This window comes from Crinia signifera, chromosome 1 (assembly GCF_055691185.1).
Source record: "Crinia signifera chromosome 1, ASM5569118v1, whole genome shotgun sequence".
Taxonomy (NCBI): domain Eukaryota; kingdom Metazoa; phylum Chordata; class Amphibia; order Anura; family Myobatrachidae; genus Crinia; species Crinia signifera.
The window spans coordinates 128,747,002-128,770,529 of NC_139217.1; positions in this window are offsets into that span (position 1 = coordinate 128,747,002).

Genomic DNA, 23,528 nt, shown 5'->3' on the forward strand with positions numbered 1-23,528 from the left:
TATTACTGGTTTCACTAAAAGCCATACCACTGACAACCTCTTAGGGAAGCTCAGGGAGATTTTTGCAAAATGGCTTACTCCGTTTGGACTCTCCGCAGGATTTGTGATTGCGGACAATGCCAGCAATATTGTGAGAGCATTGCAGTTGGGTGAATTCCACCGCATTTCCTGTTTTGCTCACACAATTAACCTGGTGGTCCATAATATTTTAAACAGTGACTAGGGAGTACAGGATATGCTCTCTGTGGCCAGAAAAATTTTCGGGGCACTTTCGACATTCAGCAAGTGCGTGTCGTAGATTGCAGCAACTGCAAGTGATGTTGAATTTGCCCTGCCATCAGCTGAAGCGAGAGGTAGTAACCAGATGGAACTCTACCCTTTATATGCTTCAGCGGATGGAGGAGCAGCAAAAGGCCATCCAAAGGTACGTAAAGTCAGTTCAGACACTGCCAGCTTGAGCCAGGTCATTCCCCTTATTATACTCTTGGAACAGCAGCTGCAGAAACTGAAGGAGAGCTGAAGCAGAAAAAAATCCGTTAGGCATGTTGGACTTGTGGATCAAGCCCTTAATTCTCTTTGCCACTATCCAAGGGTCGTCAATTTCTTGAAATCAGATCACTATAAGTTGGCGACCAAACTTGGCCCTAGGTTTAAGTCCTACATTGTATATTTTTTTCTGACAGACAGAAATCTAAAGACATGCAAAGAGCTAATAGTAAACATATTGTCAGCTCAAGTGGCACGTGACACTGCAAAATCTCCTCCTTCAGTTTCGACTGCTAGAAAAAAAGTTTTTTTTTCCTAAGGGAGCCACTGCTGGTGAAGCAGATCTTTCTGGCAATGTGTTTGACATCTGGTCAGGTCTAAAAGAACTGCCTACACTAATGGACATGTCTACAGTGACTCCATCAGATACGGTCACCATTGAAAGAATGGTGCATGATTATTTTAGTGATACCACCCAAGTAGACATGTCAGACAATTCTTTTGCCTACTGGCAGGAAAAATAGAAAATTTGGAGGCCCTTGCACAAACTGGCTTTACTTTACTTAAGTTGTCCACCCTCCAGTGTGTACTCTGAAAGAATTTTCAGCACAGCCAGGAACCTTGTCAGCGATCGCCGTAGGAGGTTATTACCCCAAAATGTGGAGTAGATGATATTCATCAAAATTAACTACAAATTCCACCAGGAAGATCTTTGTCGGCAATTATGTCAACAAAATACGGAGGCGTCTGTAAAGATGGATTCCAGCGGGGACAAATTAATATTGTGTGAAGAACAGGATGTACACTCTGATGGGGGAGAGGAATCGGAGGATGAGGATGACATCTGTCCACTGTAGAGCCAGTTTGTGCAGGTAGAGATCATTGCCAGAGAAAGTTTGTGCAGAGAAATCATCACCAGCTTGTTTTGTGGGGGCCCAAACAAAGCAATCATTTCAGCCACAGTCGTGTGGCAGTCCCTGTGGCTGAAAGGATTGGTTTGTTAAAGTGTGCATGTCCTGTTTATACAACGTGATGGCTCTCTGACGAAGTCGATGATGAAACACGTTGGAGCGTGGCCTAGCGTTGTCTCTGACCAGAGTTACCCTTGGGGATTGTATCGCCGCTGCTGTCAGCTGTGACCGCATCCAGAGTGTAACCACTCCAACATCTTGCTGTCGGGACAGCATGTTTGTGTGATTCACCTGCGGTGTTAGTACCACTTTGTCCGGTACGTGATTCTCACCATTTGTATCCTGTTGTACCTTGAATAAATATTTTTAAACAGATTCATGCACTATAGAGCGCTCGCTCTCCTCATTTCTTTTCTAGACAAACACCTGTGGATTCAGGATTGCCTCACTGAGGCGGAGAGTTTGGAGCTGCCGGGTATATCGCAAAACCTGAGTGCTTAATACAAGGACTTACATGTGGAAGGACATTGTGTGGTACTTTTTGTCCTATTGGACACTGGCATTCAAATCCTTTATTATTTGCGCACTGTTGTCTTGTTTTATATATATATATATATATATATATATATATACATTGTTGCTCTGTGGGGTACGGTGATATATGAATATATTATTGTCATTGACCTGGCACAGTTTAAGGATTGGTGTGCGTTTCTCTCTACAAGCAATATATAGATAGATAGATAGATATATATACACACACACACACACACACACACACACACACATCATCAGCATCACTCCGGACTCATTATTGAAGTAATCAAATAAAGGAAACTGCAACCATGGATCCTGCAGTTTCCTTTATTTATTATTTCAATAATAAGTCCGGAGTGACGCTGATGATGTGTGTATATGTTACAGCACGCTCCATGTGCTGATTTCAGAAGGCACCCGGCATCAAACCATATGGGCTTCCTGAGTGCCGACCCTACACATTGCTATATATATATATATATATATATATATATCCGAAGTTGGAACACCGAAACAGCTGTCGGGCCGGAGGGGGATAAGCTGCATTGGTGGCTCCCTCAGCAGATATGATAAGAACATGATGATGTTATTTTGAATTTGCATTGCTGCCGCTGCATCGTAGCACTTTGTATGCAGAGTAAGGGACTCCAATGCACAAATGCGGAAATGTTGCATATGAAGCCAATCAGCAGTCTGCATTAATCGCATTGCATGTCAGAGATTTTGCCCCCAAAAAAGATGCCTAATGCTTGGCTTTCTAAAATTTCTTTCACAACTGCAGCAAAAATTTATGAGGAGGACACATCTGTCTTTTATGCTTTAAAATGCCTCTGCAGTTATTTATATGGGGAAATTACACAATTGATTTGTGACCAGTTGGGAGACCCAAATCCGAAGAAGTTGCAAATTCCGCAAACGAGCACCCTGACAGAATTGTTTTCATTTACACCAAAAAACGAGACATCATCACATGGGACTTCATAGGGTTAAGAATTGATGTTGAATCAAATTGAAGTTTATTGGATTAACAAACTGGATATTTTAAACCATTTGATTGAAATCCTGACTTTGATCTTTGTTTCTTTTTGATTGGGTTCAGTGATTTTTTTTATTATTAATGTGCTTCAATTGGTGGCAATATGCTGTGGTTTTTTTTTTTGTACTTGTTTAGTTTCACGGCGGCAGCATGGCCGCCCGCTACTTCCGGGTTTGGTGCTTAGCAAACTTTCTAAAATAAAGTCCATGCCAACGTGAATAGTTCATACCCCCACTATCCACGTTGGCATGGAGTTGACTTTAGATAGTGTGGCGAGCGCAGCGAGCCACCGAGCCCGTAGCGTGGGCGAGCGAAGCGAGCCACCGAGCCCGAGCCAGCGAGCGAAGCGAGCTCTGCAAGGAGACAGACGCTGCTGCGACTGAGACGCTGCCACCGTGAAACCTTTTTTTTTTTTGTTCCAGTACCCTTATAGCAATCATTTCCCATTAAGCTGTGTACACACGGGGCTGAAAATGGAAGCGTGCAATCGGTCGATTTATCGCCGGTGCACACTCCAATTGCTGGCAATATGGTCGCTCAGCCGAGTGCTAACAAAAGTAATATAATTGCCTGAACAATGTGTGGGTGGATATTTAATTCATATCTCCCCAATGGGTGATGTAGATTCTTTCTGCTGCATGATAGAAAAAACAGGGCTTACACACATCTGCTTGTATAGGGCATTATCCAGATGACCTCTATCAAGCACATTCTCAAACAAATGATTTACTACTTCCAATTTATCCAGCTCTGACAGCTTAATCATTTTTTTAAGCTGATCATTTATAAAGAGAGGAAAAAATTTCCCCAAAGCATACAGTCTACTATCAATTTTGCCAACCCTCCTATATTCCATTTTTTCCCTATATACTGTGCCACCTGAATGACCCTCACTCATAGTTCATATAACACAATATGGATACAGTATTACAGCTGCCATTCCTTCATGTGACAAATACTAGTATTTCCTTTTTGCTTTGATACAGTATTTGAAGTTACATGCACATTTCTATGGCCAGTGTGCATAATTTGCTCCTAGATAGACCCATGTCTCTCACCTTTGAGGTCAGCGGCAAACACAGGAGTTTTAAAGGGGGTTTCCAAATGTAATCCAAAGTCTCCCACTCTGCAGCACATTGGAGTAAGTACATGAGTCTGGGGGAGTGGTAACAGCTCTGAATATTAGACTTTTTATACACTAGATCAGTGGCGTAGCTACATATGTGGCAGATCACGTGGCGGATTGGGCGGCAAGTGCAGTGCATATTGAATGAGCGCGTCACCGTCCCGTGCATATGTCATTTATTCACTGCTCTCTTAGCCCCGACGGATCGCATCGCATCGCACCTCCCACAAAATCGCATGCGACGGCAAGCAATTTTATAGGGTGCAATGCCATTATATTAGCTATACACTTGTATGACAGGCAATGAGGTTTTAGGCAACCCCCCACTATCCACGCCACCCCGAAGCGGCGGAACAAGTCCTCCAGACCTTTTCATACCCCCACTATCCACGTCGGCGTCAGCGGGGGGAGCACACCACCCTGAAGCTTGGTGAGCACAGCGAGCCCTGCGAGGGGCGGCGGAACGCGTCCTCCCGACCTTTTCATACCCCCACTATCCACATCGCCCGAAGCATGGCGAGTGCAGCGAGCCCCTTGAGGGGACGAGGATTACTTTACATGTATTGCGATCGCATGCGATTTTGAGGGAGGTGCGATGCGATGCGATTCGCAGAGGCCAAGACAGCAGTGAATAAATGACATAGGAATATCGCATTGCATTGCACGGCATTAAAATGGCCGATGCTATTTCCCTATGCTAGTGTACGTATGCTAATTGGGCGCCCTGCTAATACACAAGTACCACATTTTTTTTTGGCAGGGGGGGAGAAAAATTTCTAGCTACGCCACTGCACTGGATTGTTTATGAAATACAGTATTAATATTTAACAGTACAGATGGTTTATAGTATAGGCTGTTTCAAACATTTAAGTGGTCAGAACAAGGTTAAACATGCCATAATAAATACATTGACAGATAAAATAGAACCAGTACTGCACTTTCTAAGCTAACATTCTCCCACCTCATGTTAAGGCTCCTGTCTCTTCCTCCTGGCAGCTACTCTCTGGTCTATTGTGATGTTTGAGGGCTCACACACACACACACACACACACAGCAAACTTGGTAGAAGAAGCTGCTCCCAAAGGGCACGTGCAGCAGCTCTGCTTTTTATCCCTTACACTGATGTGGTGGCAGCTCTATTGATCATATTATAAACCAGTGTTTTGCACTGTGCCTGGAGTGGGGAGGACCCAGATCCAATAAATGCATTCTACTAGGCAACAGATGTCATTTTGATAGGCAAGTCCAGGTGCCTAAATATAGTGTTTCCCTAATATCCCTTTAATCTGGGCTTGCGTCGATTTATCAGAGCCAATTGCATAGCTCTCAGGTAAATGGATACCACTGACAGCATTTGATCAACTTTGTGAACATAGGACAATAAATAACTCTCATGTTACTCAGGATGTTAGTTGGCGCCGGTGGAGTCAGCTGCCGTCACAACTGCTCCTACTTAACTTCTACTTTAACTTACTTCTACATACATCGGCTTCGGCCAGCTCCAGCCAACGGCGGGCGGATGTCGGGTAAGACGGCGGACGGACATCAGAAATAGAACCAGGGGGTGATAGCGAGGATAGAGGTGCCTGAAAAATATTTCAGAGTATGGCTTCCAATCAGGGCCGGTGCAAGGCACCGGAGCGCCCCAGGCGAGTCGGGGTGGGGGCGCCCCGGTGCCGGGGAGGAGGGAAGGTTGGTACCTGTTTAAAAAATCTTCCGTCCCCGGCGTCCCTGCTGAGTGCTGGTGCGTGCAGGGGTGTCTGTGCCGCTGGGGGAGCCTGCGGCGCTGTTATTGTGTATAAGCTTGTCGCGCCCGGCGGGGTCCCAACAGTGAATAGAAAATAACTAGTGCTTCCCGCGCCGCCGCGCGCATAGCGCTAGTTATTTTTTATTCACTGTAGGGACCCTGCCGAGCGCGACAAGCTTATATACAATAACAGCGCCGCAGGCTCCCTCAGCGGCACGGACACCCCTGCACGCACCAGCACTCAGCAGGGACGCCGGGGACGGAAGTTTTTTTTACACAGGTACCACAGTGCTGGGGGTGAGGGGCGAACTGCCGTCCTCCAGGTGCCGGCACCCTAGGCAAATGCCTAGAGATGCCTAGTGGTGGCGCCGGCCCTGCTTCCAATCTTCCGCCCTGCGCTGCTGTACTGCACTGTTCTTCTCTGAGGTGGTGGCAGCCATATTGGATTCTGGCAGTGCCGTCCTACACCGGGGGTCAGCGGTGGTATGATGGAGGACATCAGAAATACAGCAGGTGGAATAGCGAGTATAGAGGTGGCCAGAGTTAACGCTGGAGATATTGCTGAGACAGCTTCCCATCTTAAGCCCCGCACTGCTGTATATTCTCTGAGGTGGCGGTGGCCATATTGGATACTGGCAGCGCCGTTCTACACCCACTGGCATTCTCTCTCTCCCCCCCCCGGTCATTATACAAGCGGGGGACCTAGGCGACACCATATACTGGCACCCCTCAGCTCACCATCTAATAGGGACCCAAAATTGCGGAGCACTTTATGTGGTAGTGGCCACCTTGGATTCTGGCAGCCCTTCTGAGTGACATCCTCTGCCATCCTCTGCGCTCTCCTGGAGCTCTGGGGTCTCACCCCACTGCCCACCACTGCCACTCCAGTGAGGTGCCCTCCCCCACGAAATTACAACAGCTGCAGCATTCGGCATCCTGCTGGTGCCTAATTAGCACAGCAGATACAGGAAGTATCTGCTCCCCCCCAGCAGGGAATCGTCATGGAGTGAATTCATTACAGTAGAGATACTCTTATTGCTACTTGTGCACGATGTACTCAAAATTCAGCATTTTTAGCCCCGGATCCAAGTTGGCCAAATGAGATCCTGAGGGAGAACAAAGGACGGGACATGAAGCGGCGGCCACGGGGGAAAAGAACCGGTGTTAGGAACAGGCTGAGAGCTCGTGCACACCGCACACCTCTGCCTAGCATTCTGCTCACCAACGTCCAGTCTCTGGAGAACAAGCTCGACGACCTCAGGGCACGAGTAAAGTTCCAGAGAGACAATCGGGACTGCAATCTCCTTTGCTTCACCGAGACATGGCTAGACCCAGCAGTGCCGTACCACGCCATCCAGCCGGCCGAGTTCTTCTCGGTTCACCGCATGGACAGAAAATTGGAATCGGGTAAGTCAAGGGGAGGAGGCTTGTGTTTAATGGTGAACAGTAGCTGGTGCAATAGCGCAAGTATTGTCCCTCTCACACTCTCCTGCACACCCAACTTGGAACTTCTGACCATCAAATGCCATCCCTTCTATCTTCCTCGGGAGTTTACATCAGTCATAGTCAGTGCCATTTATATTGAACCTCTTGCTGACACGGGCACGGCAGCCGGCATGAAGCACTCATACAGCCCCAGACACAGCACCGGGAGGCTGCGCTTATTGTGGCAGGGGACAGTGCCAACCTCAAACATGCAGCGCCAAACTTTAATCAGCACATCAGCTGCCCCACCAGAAGTGAAAGGACATTGGACCACTGCTACTCAACAGTCAAAGACGGCTACAAAGCACAATCTTATCCTCCGTTTGGGAAATCTGACCACGTCGCCATCTTCCTCTTGCCAAAATATAAATAAAGGTTAAAGCAGGAAGCTCCAGCTCAGAGGGAGGTTTCACGCTGGACGAACCAATCGGTGGCTGCTCTGCATGATGCTCTGGACGACGCAGACTGGGATATGTTTCGGCGCAGCTCTGATGACGTCAACATGTTTACGGAAGTGGTTATAGGATTCATTGGAAAACTAGTAGATGACACAGTCCACAAGACTACCATCACTATGTTTCCAAATCAGAAGCCGTGGGTGGATAAATCCGTACGCGATGCTCTGAGATCCCGTTCCGCTGCGTATAACTCAGGGCTCGCCAGTAGGAACATGTCCGAGTATAAGGCTACATCCTATAGTGTACGCAGAGTAGTGAAGGAGGTGAAGCAGCGCTATGGTCAGAAATTAGTCACAACTTTACCAGAATGGCTCTAGGAGTCTGTGGCAGGGACTAAGAACTATGACGGACTACAAAGCACCATCTTCCAGATCGTTGAATGCAGACGCTTCTCTGGCTGATGAGTTAAACTCTTTTTATGCTAACAGCGCTGTGGGCGGCACACTAGTGTAGCGTACTGGAGTGGTTAACTCATCATCATCTGGGAGCACGACGTGAGGAAGGCATTCAGGAGAGTGAACATAAGAAAAGCAGCAGGACCAGATGGCATTACAAGTCGGGTCCTGAAGGCCTGAGCTTGCTCTAGTGTTCACTGAGATATTCAACCTCTCACTGGATCAGTGTATCATCCCAACATGCTTCAAACAGTCCATCATTGTTCCGGTTCCCAAGAAAACACAGCCCGCCGGACTGAACGACTTCCCTCCAGTGGCCCTTTCCTCAGTAGTGATGAATTGCTTTGAATGACTAGTTAGAGACTTCATCACTTCTTCTCTAATGGCCACCCTGGACCGGCTACAATTTGCGTATTGTCCTAACCGATCTACTGAGGACACCATTGCATACCTCCATCATGCAGCCCTGAGCCACCTGGACAGCAGAAGGGGGAACTACGTCAAAATACTGTTTTTCGACTATAGTTCAGCATTTAATACTATAATCCCCTCCATACTCACCACTAAACTGGAGACCCTGGGCATCCCTGTGTTGCTGGATATCCAACTTTCTGACAGACAGAACACAGGCGGTACGGATGGGCAACCACATCTCCAGAGCCGGCCCTGGTCTAAATGATGACCTAGGCAAGATTTTGGCTGGTGCCCCCCTAGCACGCTTCTGCTACCCTTTCCCAGCACCATCAACCCTCATCCTAGCAGTCATCATTTTGATGCCCCTACCCGCAATATTTTAAATAGAAACAGTGCACACATTCAGTGCGCGGCCCAAACAGGGGTGTGTCCTTGCTGGGAAGGGGCATGGCCACACAATAGTACCCCCAATTCACATTATGCCATACAGTAGTGCAACTTTATTCACATTATATTATGCAATGGTGTCCCTTATTCACATTACATCACAAAGTAGTACCACTTTACCTTATATACCTTATTTACCTTTTAGACTTAAAATATCAAGGACTAACCTGACCATCTCTCATCCTAACCCAGTGGTAAGGGAACTTATTCCTCATTACCCCACACAGTGCCTGTTTTGCTGGTAACCCAGCAGGTGCACAGGTGTACTAATTACTCACAGACACATATTATAAGGTCCGCAGGTGGAGTTAATTATTTCATTTGTGATTCTGTGAGGAGACCTGCAAAACATGCATTGAGTGGGGTAATGAGGACCGAGTTCCCTGACCACTGTTCTAACCTGTTTATGCTCACTTCTTCCCCTTCTGTGTCATCCCTGTCTGTCTAACCCTCCCCCTTTAGAATGTAAGCTCTCACAAGCAGGGCCCTCTCTCCTCATGTGTCTTTCTTAGAATATATAAACATCTGTCACCCTGATGATTGCTTCAGTGTCCTTTCCCCTGATGCAACTGTCCATATTTACCATGTACTTGTCCTAAACTGTCTTGTACTGTAATTCGGTATGTGTTTTTGCTCATAACTATACTCTGTAAAGTGCTGCATAATATGTGTGCGCTATATAAGAAACTGTTAATAAATAAATAATAAATATATACATTACTCCTCACATTATTCGCATTATACCTTAGAAAAATAAATCCTGAGAAAATATTGTATTTTAAGTACCTCCATGGCCACACTGCAACCCAGCACAAAGCAGTGTGTGCTGGGAAGTGGAGAAGTGCTGCAGCTGCTGCTGTCACTTAAGGGGAGGGGGCCTGGGGCCCCCCCTGGGCCATTCCATCAGACTTTGGCCTGGGTAATTTGTACCCCCTACCCCTTTCTCTCGGCACCCCTGATAATACCACACAGTAATGCCCCTTACACACATTATTAATGTCCTTATAAACATAATGCCCCTTACACATTATGCCAACCTTTATTAATGCCCCTCATACAAATAGTGACACATATAATGCCCCTTACACATATGTTGCACATTATTAATGCCCTTATATACATGACACACATAATGGCCCTTACACATATGCCGAACACTATTGCAAAACCAACCCACCAGCAGACAGCACTCATACAGCCGCTAATGAAATAATAAATTATATGCAGCATGCCTATATTCTGTGTGCAACTGTGGCTGTACCTGAATACGGAATGCTATGTTACAGTGATTTCCATTAATAAACTATTTCATATGCAGATACATCCTCACTCACACACAGAGTATAGGCATGCTGCATATCATTTTAATCAGCAGAGCTGCTGGTGCACCTAGGCATTTCAAACGCTCTAGGCATTTGCCTAGTTTGCCTATGCCTAGGGCCGGCTCTGCACATCTCACCCTAGCTCACCCTCAGCACTGGAGCCCCCCAGGGCTGTGTTCTGAGCACCTTGCTGTACTCTCTATACACTTACGACTGTGTGGCCACTTCGAGCTCCACCAACATCATTAAGTTTGCAGACGACACTGTGGTGGTGGGCCTGATCTCTAACAACGACGAGACAGCCTACCTAGAGGAGGTTAGCAACCTGGCTAAGAAGGCCTGGCAATGTCTTTATCATCTCAGATGACTGAAGGACTTTAGACTATCCTCAAGGGTTCTAAAGAATTTCTATGCCTGTACCATTGAGAGCATCCTGACAGGAAATATCACGGCCTGGTTTGGAAAAAGCACCAAAAAGGACAGACAAGCTCTCCAGAGGGTTGTGCGATCGGCAGAGCGTACCATCCGTATCAAGCTTCCAGATCTGGACACTATATACAGCAAGCGATGCTGGACCAAAGCCAGGAAGATAATGAAGGACCTCAGGCATCCCAACAATGGACTCTTCTCCCTATTGCGATCAGGGAAACGCTACCGCTCATTGAAGGCAAACACAGAGTGAGAAGGGGCTTCTTCCGACAGGCCATTAGAGCCCTCAACCAGACCTCCTAGTCCCGGGACTTTCCTTCCTTCTTTCTAGACATACCCCCCACAATCTCTCTCTACACTCTTCCTCAGCCAATCTACTTATTCTAACGTAAAGTAGGACAGTTGTATAAGCATTTAACTACATATTGTAATATGTATGACTTGTATGTGACAAATAAAAAATTTGATTTTGATTTTTGGATGGCCATGTAATTCCTGTTTCAGGGGCAAGTGAAGTTGACCACCGTCACTGGCCTCGGCACGCCTAGAAAACCAGTGCAGACACGCCCCCAATTTCTGTGATGCTGGCAATCGTTACCTATAAACACCAACAGCATGTCAATGCACAGGGGTCACAGTGACAAAACATCAAATGTCAGCAGGGGTGCAACTATGGCGGTACGGGGTGGTACGGCGTACCATTAAAACAAATGGTGCCGGTACCCCGTACCGCCATAACAAATAGGCCGAAATATTTACTGCGCATGTGCGCATATGTAAGTGGCGGGGGGCGTGGCCACTTACATATGCGCGCTAGCGCCGCTCCCCCCCGCCGGGTCTTCCCTGCTCTCGTCTCCCCCGCTGTGTACGCGGGGGAGACGTGCTGCTGCTGCTGCTGCTGCTCTCATGATTTCGTTACAGCTCCTGCTGCTGGACCGCGCGCGGCTATTGGTTAGCGCGCGGTCCAGCAGCAGGAGCTGTAACTATCAGGAGCAGCAGCAGCAGCAGCAGCAGCACGTCTCCCCCGCGTACACAGCGGGGGAGACGAGAGCGTGCGGGCGGGCAGGCACAGGGGGCTGTGTATGTGCCTGCCTGCCGGGGGGGGGGGGGGGGGGGGGTTCTATCCCCCTGGGCAACGAGCAAAGTGGCACAGATATATCCCCCTGGGCAACGAGCAAAGTGGCACAGATCTATCCCCCTGGGCAACGAGCAAAGTGGCACAGATCTATCCCCCTGGGCAACGAGCAAAGTGGCACAGATCTATCCCCCTGGGCAACGAGCAAAGTGGCACAGATCTATCCCCTGGGCAACGAGCAAAGTGGCACAGATCTATCACCTGGGCAACGAGCAAAGTGGCACAGATCTATCCCCCTGGGCAACGAGCAAAGTGGCACAGATATATCCCCCTTGGCAATGAGCAAAGTGGCACAGATATATCCCCCTGGGCAACGAGCAAAGTGGCACAGATCTATCCCCCTGGGCAACGAGAAAAGTGGCACAGATATATCCCCCTGGGCAATGAGCACAGTGGCACAGATCTATCCCCCTGAGCAACGAGCAAATTCAGTCCACCTTGGCATCGGCATGAAGCCCCTGGCATTGAGCATGTAGGTAAGTGGCACTTATGTGTCAAATGTGTATGGTGTGTTATACAGTATGTGTTGGGCATTGCGTAGTGTTATATAGTATGACATGGGCATTGCGTAGTGTTATATAGCATGTGATGGGCATTACACTGTGTTATATAGTATGACATGGGCATTGCGTAGTGTTATATAGTATGACATGGGTATTACAGTGTGTTATATAGTATGTAATGTGCATTATGGTGTGTTATATAGTATGTAATGGGTATTACGCTGTGTTATATAGTATGTAATGGGCATTACGGTGTGTTATATAGTATGTGATGGGCATTACAGTGTGTTATATAGTATGACATGGACATCGCGGAGTGTTATATAGTATGTAATGGGCATTACGGTGTTATATAGTATGTAATGGGCATTATAGTGTGTTATATAGTATGTAACGGGCATTATAGTGTGTTATATAGTATGTAATGGGCATTACAGTGTTATATAGTATGTCATGGGTATTGCGGTGTTATATAGTATGACATGGGCATTGCAGTGTTATATAGTATGTCATGGGCATTGCGGTGTTATATAGTATGTCATGGGTATTGCGGTGTTATATAGTATGACATGGGCATTGCAGTGTTATATAGTATGTCATGGGCATTGCGGTGTTATATAGTATGTCATGGGCATTGCGGTGTTATATAGTATGTAATGGACATTATGGTGTGTTATACAGTATGTCATGGACATAGCAGAGTGTTATATAGTATGTCATGGGCATCGCGGTGTTATATAGTATGTCATGGGTATTGCGGTGTTATATAGTATGACATGGGCATTGCAGTGTTATATAGTATGTCATGGGCATTGCGGTGTTATATAGTATGTCATGGGCATTGCGGTGTTATATAGTATGTCATGGACATTATGGTGTGTTATACAGTATGTCATGGACATAGCAGAGTGTTATATAGTATGTCATGGGCATCGCGGAGTGTTATATAGTATGTCATGGGCATTGTGGTGTTATATAGTATGTCAGCGGGCGTACAGACTCTGTGGGGGGGGGGGGGCGGTGGCATGTAACCACCCCCCTTGTGTCATATGACCACGCCCATGGCCACTCCCCTGACCACGCCCATTTTTCGCTGCGCGCCGGAGGCGCGCAGCACAGTACCACTAAGTCGTTTTTTCTACTCGCACCACTGAATGTCAGTATGTATCGAAACAAAAGGGCTGCTGTACATATTTCAATTAGGTTCCATGTTGCATATATATTAACGTGTTGTATCGGTTCCTAAATGCACCCCTAAATGTTACAGCTGGAGATCTAGTTGATCAGTTTTTTTTTCTGATATACAAAATTCATATTCTCACATTTTTGCCAATAACTTCTTGTTGTCTATAGGGAGTGTTCACTCCAATCTTACCGAGAGCAGAACAATCTTCAATCACAGTGCAGCAGCTGGGCTCTGCTTCAAGTTCGACGGTTCCCTCTGGAGGGGAAATCCTGGGATAAGGGCCAGGTTTCTATGTCAAACCCCAGGCAAGCAGCTCACTTCTTAGAGATATGGCTTCAACAGTGTGGATAATTTCAAGTATTAAACTGATCACTCTGTAAGTGGATTGACTTAAATAGCTTATTATTTGTTACTTATTACTTGTATGACTATGGTCGGGATGCTTTATTTGACATTTTGCTCTTAGGGACCAATTTATTAAACAGTTTTTTCACATTAAGCAATTATATTATACACACCAAATGCATTAAGAAGAGGGTACCTCTGATATTTCCTTATATCTGCTGCCATCTCCATATATGCAATAGCCAAAAGCTGTCTCCTCTTTGGAGTTTGGCAACTGACAACTAATTTTAGTCTATAGGCTTCATTAATGCTATTTTATTTGGAGAGTGTTCAGTTCATTAAGCATGCGTATACATGTGTGGCCTAATGGAGGAACATGCTGGTTATTGATCAGGATACAATTTTAGCCATGGCCTTTTTGGCCTTTTGCAGTGGAGTGTCCCGGTGTCTCTACAATGGTACGTTGATCCCCCTAAAACATGCTGCAAAATGTGGTGATAAGGAATGCGGCAAAGGAATGCAAATTTGAGGGACCTTAACACAACCAACAGTAAATAGGCCTGTACTGTTGGTGAGCATTCTTCTTCCAGCTATTCTGGTTTTTGAACAGAAAATACTGTTAAACATTCAAGTGTGAAATAGTAACAGTATGAGCAATGCAGCCTGAGTTAATTTCATAGTACTAATGGGTACATTTGCTAAGGCTCAGAAAACCTGACTTTAGAACATCAGACCAACAATCAATATTTTCACATAGACAGATATACTGTACTAATGATGGGTACTGGTTATTGTTACCGCTTCGCCATTCACTTTACATTTTTATACACACATTTTTTATTGAGGTTTTACCTTCTCTTATTTGTGTTTCTGTTGTGTATTTCAGAACCAATATAAGAATGCAGACAGAATTTAAAACACCAATTTTCAAGGGGCAACATACTGTATTTTTTATCTGCTCTGGGCACTGCCTCTGGCAGTGGCAAGGCACCAATTTAGAGTAGCTCTGCCTAGTGTGTGGGTGTGTGCGTATATGTGTGTGTGTGTGTGTTGGGCAGTGTTGGAAGAGGAGGGGGGGATGACTTCTGTCACCTCTCTAGGACCACTTTAAATCCTTTGTGTATGCGCAGTCAAAAAACGCTTGTGCTTCTTGACATCAAAAATATATCCCACATTCAATGAGTTTTTTACAATGTAAATGAGCAAACTCGGTAACCATGGTAATCACTGATGTTCACTGATGATATTTTTGTTTGTTTGTTTGTTTTGATTAAAAAATAACCCTTTGGCAGGAAATGCTTGCAATTAAAGTGAGAAAGCACAATTGCATGTATCCATTTTGGGAATGCAAAATATATCCTTTAAAAGCTGTGTGTGTGGAAACTAAGGGTCTAATTCACAGTTGCATGCAAGTAAGCCACACACAGTGAGCTCAGAAATAAATACATATATAAGGCATGTAATAAGAGTTGGCTGCATCTATGTGGACACATTGCCCCTATTTATCCTCTTGTGAAAGTAGCAGTCATCATTATCAATACACATTTGCCCCATCCCTATACTGTACCTGATACCAGACATCTGCCTGTGTTTCCCCTAATACCATTTTTTACTGCTTGTAATCCATCACCCGGCCCAATGTACTGAGAGAGGAGGGGGGGGGGGGGGGTAAAGTTCTTAAGGTGACTGCCAGGTGTATGTATATTCCATGCTTAATGTTTTTTAGCAGCTCTATTTCAAATAATTGCGTTAAGTTGTTAGTATAAGAGAGCTTTTAATATGTATTAAATGATGTATTAAAATCTTGGGCTGAACCTGAGAGTGACGTTATCTTCCCGCATCCTGTCCCCACACCATATGGTAAGAGGTCAGGGAGCAGCGGACACAGTGGCGGAAGTTGTGAGTGGTTGGCCCAAGTGTAAAAATATAATTTAAGCCTCATCCTCCACTCCAACCCAAGGTCATGATATGCCACACAGTAGTCCGGGCAGCAGTGAGCCCTTAGTCCTCATGGGCCCCGATGCACTTCACCTGCTGCACCAATGGTAGTTCCGCCTCTGAGCAGACAGAGAGATACCGCAAGCTTCACCGCTAGGTTAAGGCAAGGATAGTTCTTCAGGTATCCAGGCATGCTACTGCCTGGTACACACCAGGACGACTATGGCCCGATTCTGTCAATTTAGATCCAATTCCGACCGGTTGCATGCAGATTGTATGTACTTTTGTGCATTTTTGTAATTTATTTGATCCGATTCCAATCCGATGCGCGTACACGCCACTCGTTTGGTCGCATCTTTGGTTCTACGTGCTGCAGGTAGGATCCGTCAATCCCAGGCCGACCGACCGTCAATCGCATGCAGATCGTGAGTGTTTTTGCCGCCGTCCGTCCGTCGATGCGTCCGTCATTTGATCCAGCCTATTTGAGTGGCATTTCCTAAACACCCCGGCGCCATGTTTTCCCACATAGCAAACAGTGCTGGCGCAGCAGTTGGACTCTCCTTCTTGTCTCATCTCCCAGAACAACAACCTGGTATGTTTGCACTCCCAATGCTCTCCTATGCATGCCCACTGTTGCCACCAATGTATATAGTGTGTATAGAGCACTGGTTTGTCAACTGTGCACCTGACCATGTCACTGTTTGCTCGGGTGGGCCCCATGTGTGTGTGTATATATATATAGATATAACCATTGTCCACCATTGCAGTATTCCATGCACTCCTCTCTGCTAGGCCCCATTCACCTGTGTGTGTGTGTGTGTGTGTGTGTGTGTGTGTGTGTTTGTGTGTGTGTATATATATATATATATGGATATTTGTGATGGTACTAGCGCTGGAAGGCCCCAGATTTTTTTGGATATTTCCAGATACTTCACACTCCCTAGTGTAGAGTCTTATATGCACTCCCCTCTATCTTTTTGGGTGGCAGCACCTTCTCCTGTGGGTTCTTGTTCTTTTGAACCCTCTGTATAATAAATCTGAAAAAAAGGTGAGGTGATGGCAATCCTACATTACCAGGGAAGTCCAGGAATAGAGCATTTACTCCCTGAACAAGAGGTCAGTATATGCCATACATTATATGGCGGAGTTAATTGCGGAGGATTTTTCCTTGAGATTGGTTTGCAGAGGCTCCAGGATCTTCTTGTTAAAGACGCTCATTGAACAGTGGTGGATAACCACCCTACACGGTACACCTTTAAATTGGGGGTGTGTCTGTCTTCATGTGGTGAAGGGAGACAAAATTTGTTAAGGATTTACTGCACTATAGGCGCCCATCTCACCTTTTTTTCAGATTTTTTTCATATATATATATATATATATATATATATATATATATATATATATATATATATATAAAACCATTGTCCACCATTGCAGTATTCCATGCACTCCTCTCTGCTAGGCCCCATTCCCCTGTGTGTGTGTGTGTGTTTGTGTATATATATATATATATATATATATATATATATATATATATATATATATATATATACAAACAAACTGGAGGCAGCACTCAGAGGCTTGTGCATCAGGTTAAACGTGTATTAAACACATAGCAAGACATCTACGTTTCGGGGATAGCCTATCCCCGAAACGTAGATGTCTTGCTATGTGTTTAATACACGTTTAACCTGATGCACAAGCCTCTGAGTGCCGCCTCCAGTTTGTTTGTTTGTATGGTTGGAGCGCTGCTCCCTAGGAAGGCACCAGAGCCCAATATTCCCCTTGGGGGACCCAGCAAGTGCCGGAGCCAAAAGGGTGGATATATATATATATATATATGTATAACCATTGTCCACCATTGCAGTATTCCATGCACTCCTCTCTGCTAGGCCCCATTCACCTGTGTGTGTGTGTGTTTGTGTATATATATATAACCATTGTCCACCATTGCAGTATTCCATGTGTGTGTGTGTGTGTGTGTGTGTGTTTGTGTATATATATCAGAGCTGCAAGTATGGCGGTACGGGGTGGTACGGCGTACCATTAAAATAAATACTGCTGGTACCCCGTACCGCCATAACAAATCTGTCCCAAAGTGTTTAATGCGCATGCGCGCATATGTAAGTGGCGGGGGGCGTGGTTTTCGCCGCCCCGCCACAGCTGATTGCTTTTTCGAAGGGGAGGAGAGCGCATCGTGCTTCTCTCCCTCCCCTCTCTGTGTCACTCAGACTAGGCTGTCAGACGACAGCCAATCAGAGCTCGTGGGCTGGCAGCCAATCAGGAGCCAGCCCGCTAGATAGAGAGAGTCAGTGAAGCCAGGCAGAAGAGACGGGAGATGCGCTCCCTCCCCCTCCCTTCACCAGGGAAGCAGAACAGCGGGGGACTGTAGGGGGGAGAGGGCCTGACTGGACTGGACACAGCCAGCACTGGTGAGTTGTGCTGCTGTGGGGGCATTTATGTGTGGCACTGTGGGGGCATATTATATCTGGCACTGGGGGCATATATCTGGCACTGGAGGCATATGTGTGGCACTGTGGGGGCATATATCTGGCACTGGGGGCATATGTGTGGCACTGTGGGGGCATATGTGTGGCACTGGGGGCATATGTGTGGCACTGGGGGCATATCTGGCACTGTGGGGGCATATGTGTGGCACTGTGGGGGCATATCTGGCACTGGAGGCATATGTGTGGCACTGTGGGGGCATATCTGGCACTGGGGGCATATGTGTGGCACTGTGGGGGCATATCTGGCACTGGAGGCAAATGTGTGGCATTGTGGGGGCATATGTGTGGCACTGGGGCATATGTGTGGCACTGGGGGCATATCTGGCACTGGAGGCAAATGTGTGGCACTGTGGGGGCATATCTGGCACTGGGGGCATATGTGTGGCACTATGGGGGCATATCTGGCACTGGGGGCAAATGTGTGGCATTGTGGGGGCATATGTGTGGCACTGGGGGCATATGTGTGGCACTGGGGGCATATCTGGCACTGTAGGCATATGTGTGGCACTGTGGGGGCATATCTGGCACTGGGGGCATATGTGTGGCACTGTGGGGGCATATCTGGCATTGGGGGCATATGTGTGGCACTGTGGGGGCATATCTGGCACTGGAGGCATATGTGTGGCATTGTGGGGGCATATATCTGGCACTGGGGCACTGTGGGGGCATATCTGGCACTGTGTGGGCATATTAGTAATGGGCATCAGTTGTGCGGTGTAATGAGCATTATGGTGTGGGGAATAATGTGTAACGGGCATTATGGCATGGGTCATATGTATTGGGTGTGTGACGCGTAACAGGCATTACTGTGTAAACTTTGGCCGTGTGCCTTCGGCGTGCAATATTCCAGCCACTCCCCCTAGTGTCATATGACCACGCCCCTGGTCACACCCCTGACAACGCCCATTTTTCCGGCACGCGGCACGGTCCCACTAAGACCTTTTTCCTACTTGCACCACTGATATATATATATATATATATATATATATAACCATTGTCCACCATTGCAGTATTCCATGCACTCCTCTCTGCTAGGCCCCATTCACCTGTTTGTGTGAATAGCAATCTGCACAATAAAATGTATAGTGGTTTTCATAAAAGTTTATTAACATTTTAAATACTTAAAACATATGAACTAGGTAAATTGGTAACTATAACTATAAAAATGTAAATATGAAACAAAACATGGCTATAACTATAATAACTATCTTTTTACAGTCCCAATGTCCAACGCAAAAGAACAGGAATTTTTGGAAGGGTTCATAGAGAAGTATCGTTCCCATGAATGCCTGTGGCGAACCAAGTCCAAGGAGTATTCAAATAAAATGAAAAGAAATCAAGCCTTGTAGGACTTGTCTCCCTACAGTCTCCCATTTCACCCAGAGGCCAACGTAGAATGGGTGCGGAAACGCATCCAGAATCTGCGGACGGTTTTCTTGAAACACAAGAAGGTGGAGTCTGCAAAGAAGTCTGGTGCTGGAGTCAACGAGATGTATCAAACATCGCTCTGGTACTACGACAGGCTGACGTTCACCCTCAGCCAGGAGTCGATGAGGACAGGAGTAGTCCTGATGGTCGAACATGATAACCAAGAAGTCACAGCGCATGAGGAGGATAATTCGCAGTCTGCATTGGTGAGTCTACTTTGTTGGCTATCTAATTGATTCCTCCTGCCAATCCACAGCCCCCTTCCCATTAAAGTAGGCCATATACTCTTCCCTAACCTGTTTGGCTCGTGCACTCCCTGTGAAGTGTTGTGTTGGGGTTTGCAAGGAGGATATCTGCACTACCTCCTCTGGCAGATCTTGGTCTTCTTGGAGTGCTGTGCCTGTAGCCCTTTGCTGTGTGGCTTTTCTGCGGAGCACATTGTGCAGGACACAGCACGCCGTGACAACCCAGTCAATTTTGTCCACCCTCAGGTTAATGGCAGTGTGGAAAATGCGAAACCGGCTAGCCAGGATGCCAAAAGCATTTTCCACAACACGCCGTGCCCTGGATAGCCTGTAGTTGAAGATCCTTTTGTCATGGTTCAGGCCCCTTTGTGCATATGGCTTCATGACGTGCTTGTGCAGGCCAAAAGCCTCATCTGCCACAAACACAAAGTTAAGCCCCTGTTTAGTTTCCTGGACAGACGGCAAGTGAAGGGTGTTCGCTGTGAGCCTTTCGTAGAACTTTGTGTCCTTGAAAGTGCCACCATCCGATGCACGGCCATTCCTTCCTACATCCAGGAAGATAAACTCATAGTTCGCATTAACCACAGCCATTAGTACAATGCTAAAATAGCCCTTGTAATTAAAGTAGTAGGAACCACTATTGATAGGCTGGGCTATGCGGACATGTTTGCCATCAATGGCTCCACCGCAATTTGGAAAGTTCCATCGCTGTTCAAACTCCTCTGCGATGACTTTCTATTCATTCACGCCGGTAGGGAACTGAAATTAGAAGTAAATAGAATTGATTAGTAAACGTGTTGTTCAATTTTTTTACAGCTTGCTGACGACCCACCTCCAACCCCGGACCTGTCTGCGCTATCTGATAATGCATGCACAGCGAGCGAAGCTCCTACTCCGGCACACACTCCGCCACCCACCCTGGAACCCACTCCACCACTCCCCCGTGCAAAAAAAATGCGTGGCAAAGGAAAAAAAGGAGAAGCAGCAGCACATGAAGAATTTATGATGCGGGCACAGCAAGTCCTGCAAAGAAACCCGGACAAACATGACAACTACTTCACTTATGTGGCAGAGTATGTTCGCAACAAAACTCCGGACCAGCAACTGACTTTTGAAAAGTTATGTATGGAGTTGGTGTATAATGGCAGTTTAGGGTATCTCAGCAGTGGCACTAAAATAGTTGGCATGGGTAGTGCACCAGAAACACCACTGTCATTAGAATCACCAGTACCTACTCCGCTTGCCACCGTACCAGGCCAGTCGAGCACACTTCCAACACATACCCAGTCGACACCCACACAGCCTTCTCAACCCTCCCAGTACCGTCAATTCTACAGTTCTTTACTGATAGAAGATCCGGAGTCTCCTGTTTTTGAGGATCTGTCTTAAAATATAGGCTATTTTGTCATTTACCATCAACATGGTCTCAGCTGCAGGTATGTGATGGCCACTGCTCACATTGCGTATGGCGCACATCAATGGGGCCGGGACCATTGCATCTGCGCCATGCGCCATGTGGGCCGCAGCCTTTACATATCTGCAGCAGACACCCTCTGCCACACAGTAGCCAGTACTTATTGGGAAAGTTTAAACTGGGTCATACATACTTAAATGTTTATATATGTGTGTTTTTTTGTAAAATATATTTTATATGGTATTATAATATATTTGTGTTGCATGTTTTACATATGAAAGGCCTAAAAAACCTGTTTCTGTCCTAGGCCTATATTATAAATAAAACAATTTTGTTTGCACAATAAAGTGTATGGTGTATTTTTCATCCTTACCTTGCAATACTGGTACTGCAGCACCTTCACAATGGCTTTGCAGGTCTCCGGGATGATGAGGCCCAAAGCTTGCGGGGAGATGAGGGATTCAAACTTCAGGTCAGCAAGAGACCGTCCTGTCGCCAGAAACCTCAGGGTCACCACCAGCCGTTCCTCAGCAGGGATAGCCATGCGATACTTGGTATCCTGCTTCTCGATGTGGGGAGTCACCAGACGCAGCAATTCCTGGAATGTGGCATCATCCATCCTCAAAAAGTTCCGGAAGTCATCTGGGTTATTTTCCCTGATGTCCCTGAGCAGTGGCATGTGCGAACGAGTCTGCCACCGCTTTGTCCAGCATGATCTTGCTCTCCTGCGCTGGGCCCTCTGACGCCTGAGCTTCAGCACTGCATAATAGAGCAGGTAATATTGCTGGTGATGACCCATCACTGCATTCTCCATAGTGCAGGGTTAAAAAGACACTTTGTAATGGCAGGCAAAACAAAGTAATGTGTAAATAGCTATGTCCAGCGTTCAGCAGGTATAAACCAAGCCTCACTAGTAACAAAGCAGAAATACACTGGTTTAAAGTGGCTGCCGCTATTCCTATCCCCTCGGCTAGTCCAGCCCCTTCATTTAAATTTCAAAGGCCAATCTGATGATGGTCGCATGTGTTCTTGCAAAAAAACAAAAACCAGCGATCCGACCGTCTTAACGACCATCACGGGCACATCAGGATTGGATCTAGATCGTTCCGCAAAAAAACCCACAATTTTTGCTAATCGTTTGCTTATCGTTTGCTGGGGACTGCCTGGGAGCTCCTGGGAAGTCCAAGGGAAATCGTCCCATGGTCGTCTATCGGTCGTGGACGACGGTGGTCGTCCTGGTGTGTACCCTACATAAGACTACTATAGAATTTAATATGTTGCCACTGAACTGATAGTCCCATGGCAGTTGGTAATGTTTGCAGCTCCAAAACTTCCTGAGCCATGGGTAGATTAGCTATAGAGCCCATCCTCAGTCACAAGTAATGTAGGTGGTACATTCTGCTCCTGTAGGATATTGAGTAATGCAGCAGGAGCGGTGGCCACCTTACCAATTGGCAATCACATCAGCAGCAAAGACATCCAAATGTACCTTCCCTCCCTGGTACCCCCTTCCATTCTCTCTTGTGTTCCCAATCTCTCTATAATCCATTTATGGATATTCCAGTGTTTTCTCAGTAAAGTTTAAAAAACCCATCATAGCACCAAAAGATTTTAATATTTTGTGCACTGAAAGTGACGTGTTGAACAAGACATAGCCACCAATCAGGTGTAGTTAGACTCCTGTACCAGAAGATGCAGAGGGTAATCTGAGGTTGTTTGTGGATACAACTTAATGGTGTGAAAATTACATTTCTTCATAATGCTTCTCTGTCTGGCCAGACAATACTGCCAGTTTTCCAGACAATAAGAGTTTCAGCAAGTACGATCTTATAGCAGAATATATATTGATCTAGTATAGACATATTAGTATTTCTATTTCTACAGAACAAAAAAAGTAGTAAAATATAAAGCGTAGCTAATGCTAGTCCAAGAAAAGAATACAATAGATACACAATTATAATTGAAGTCAACAGTCTATATATCAAGATACTGTAAACAATCATCCACCAATGGCATACAAGAGGAACAACG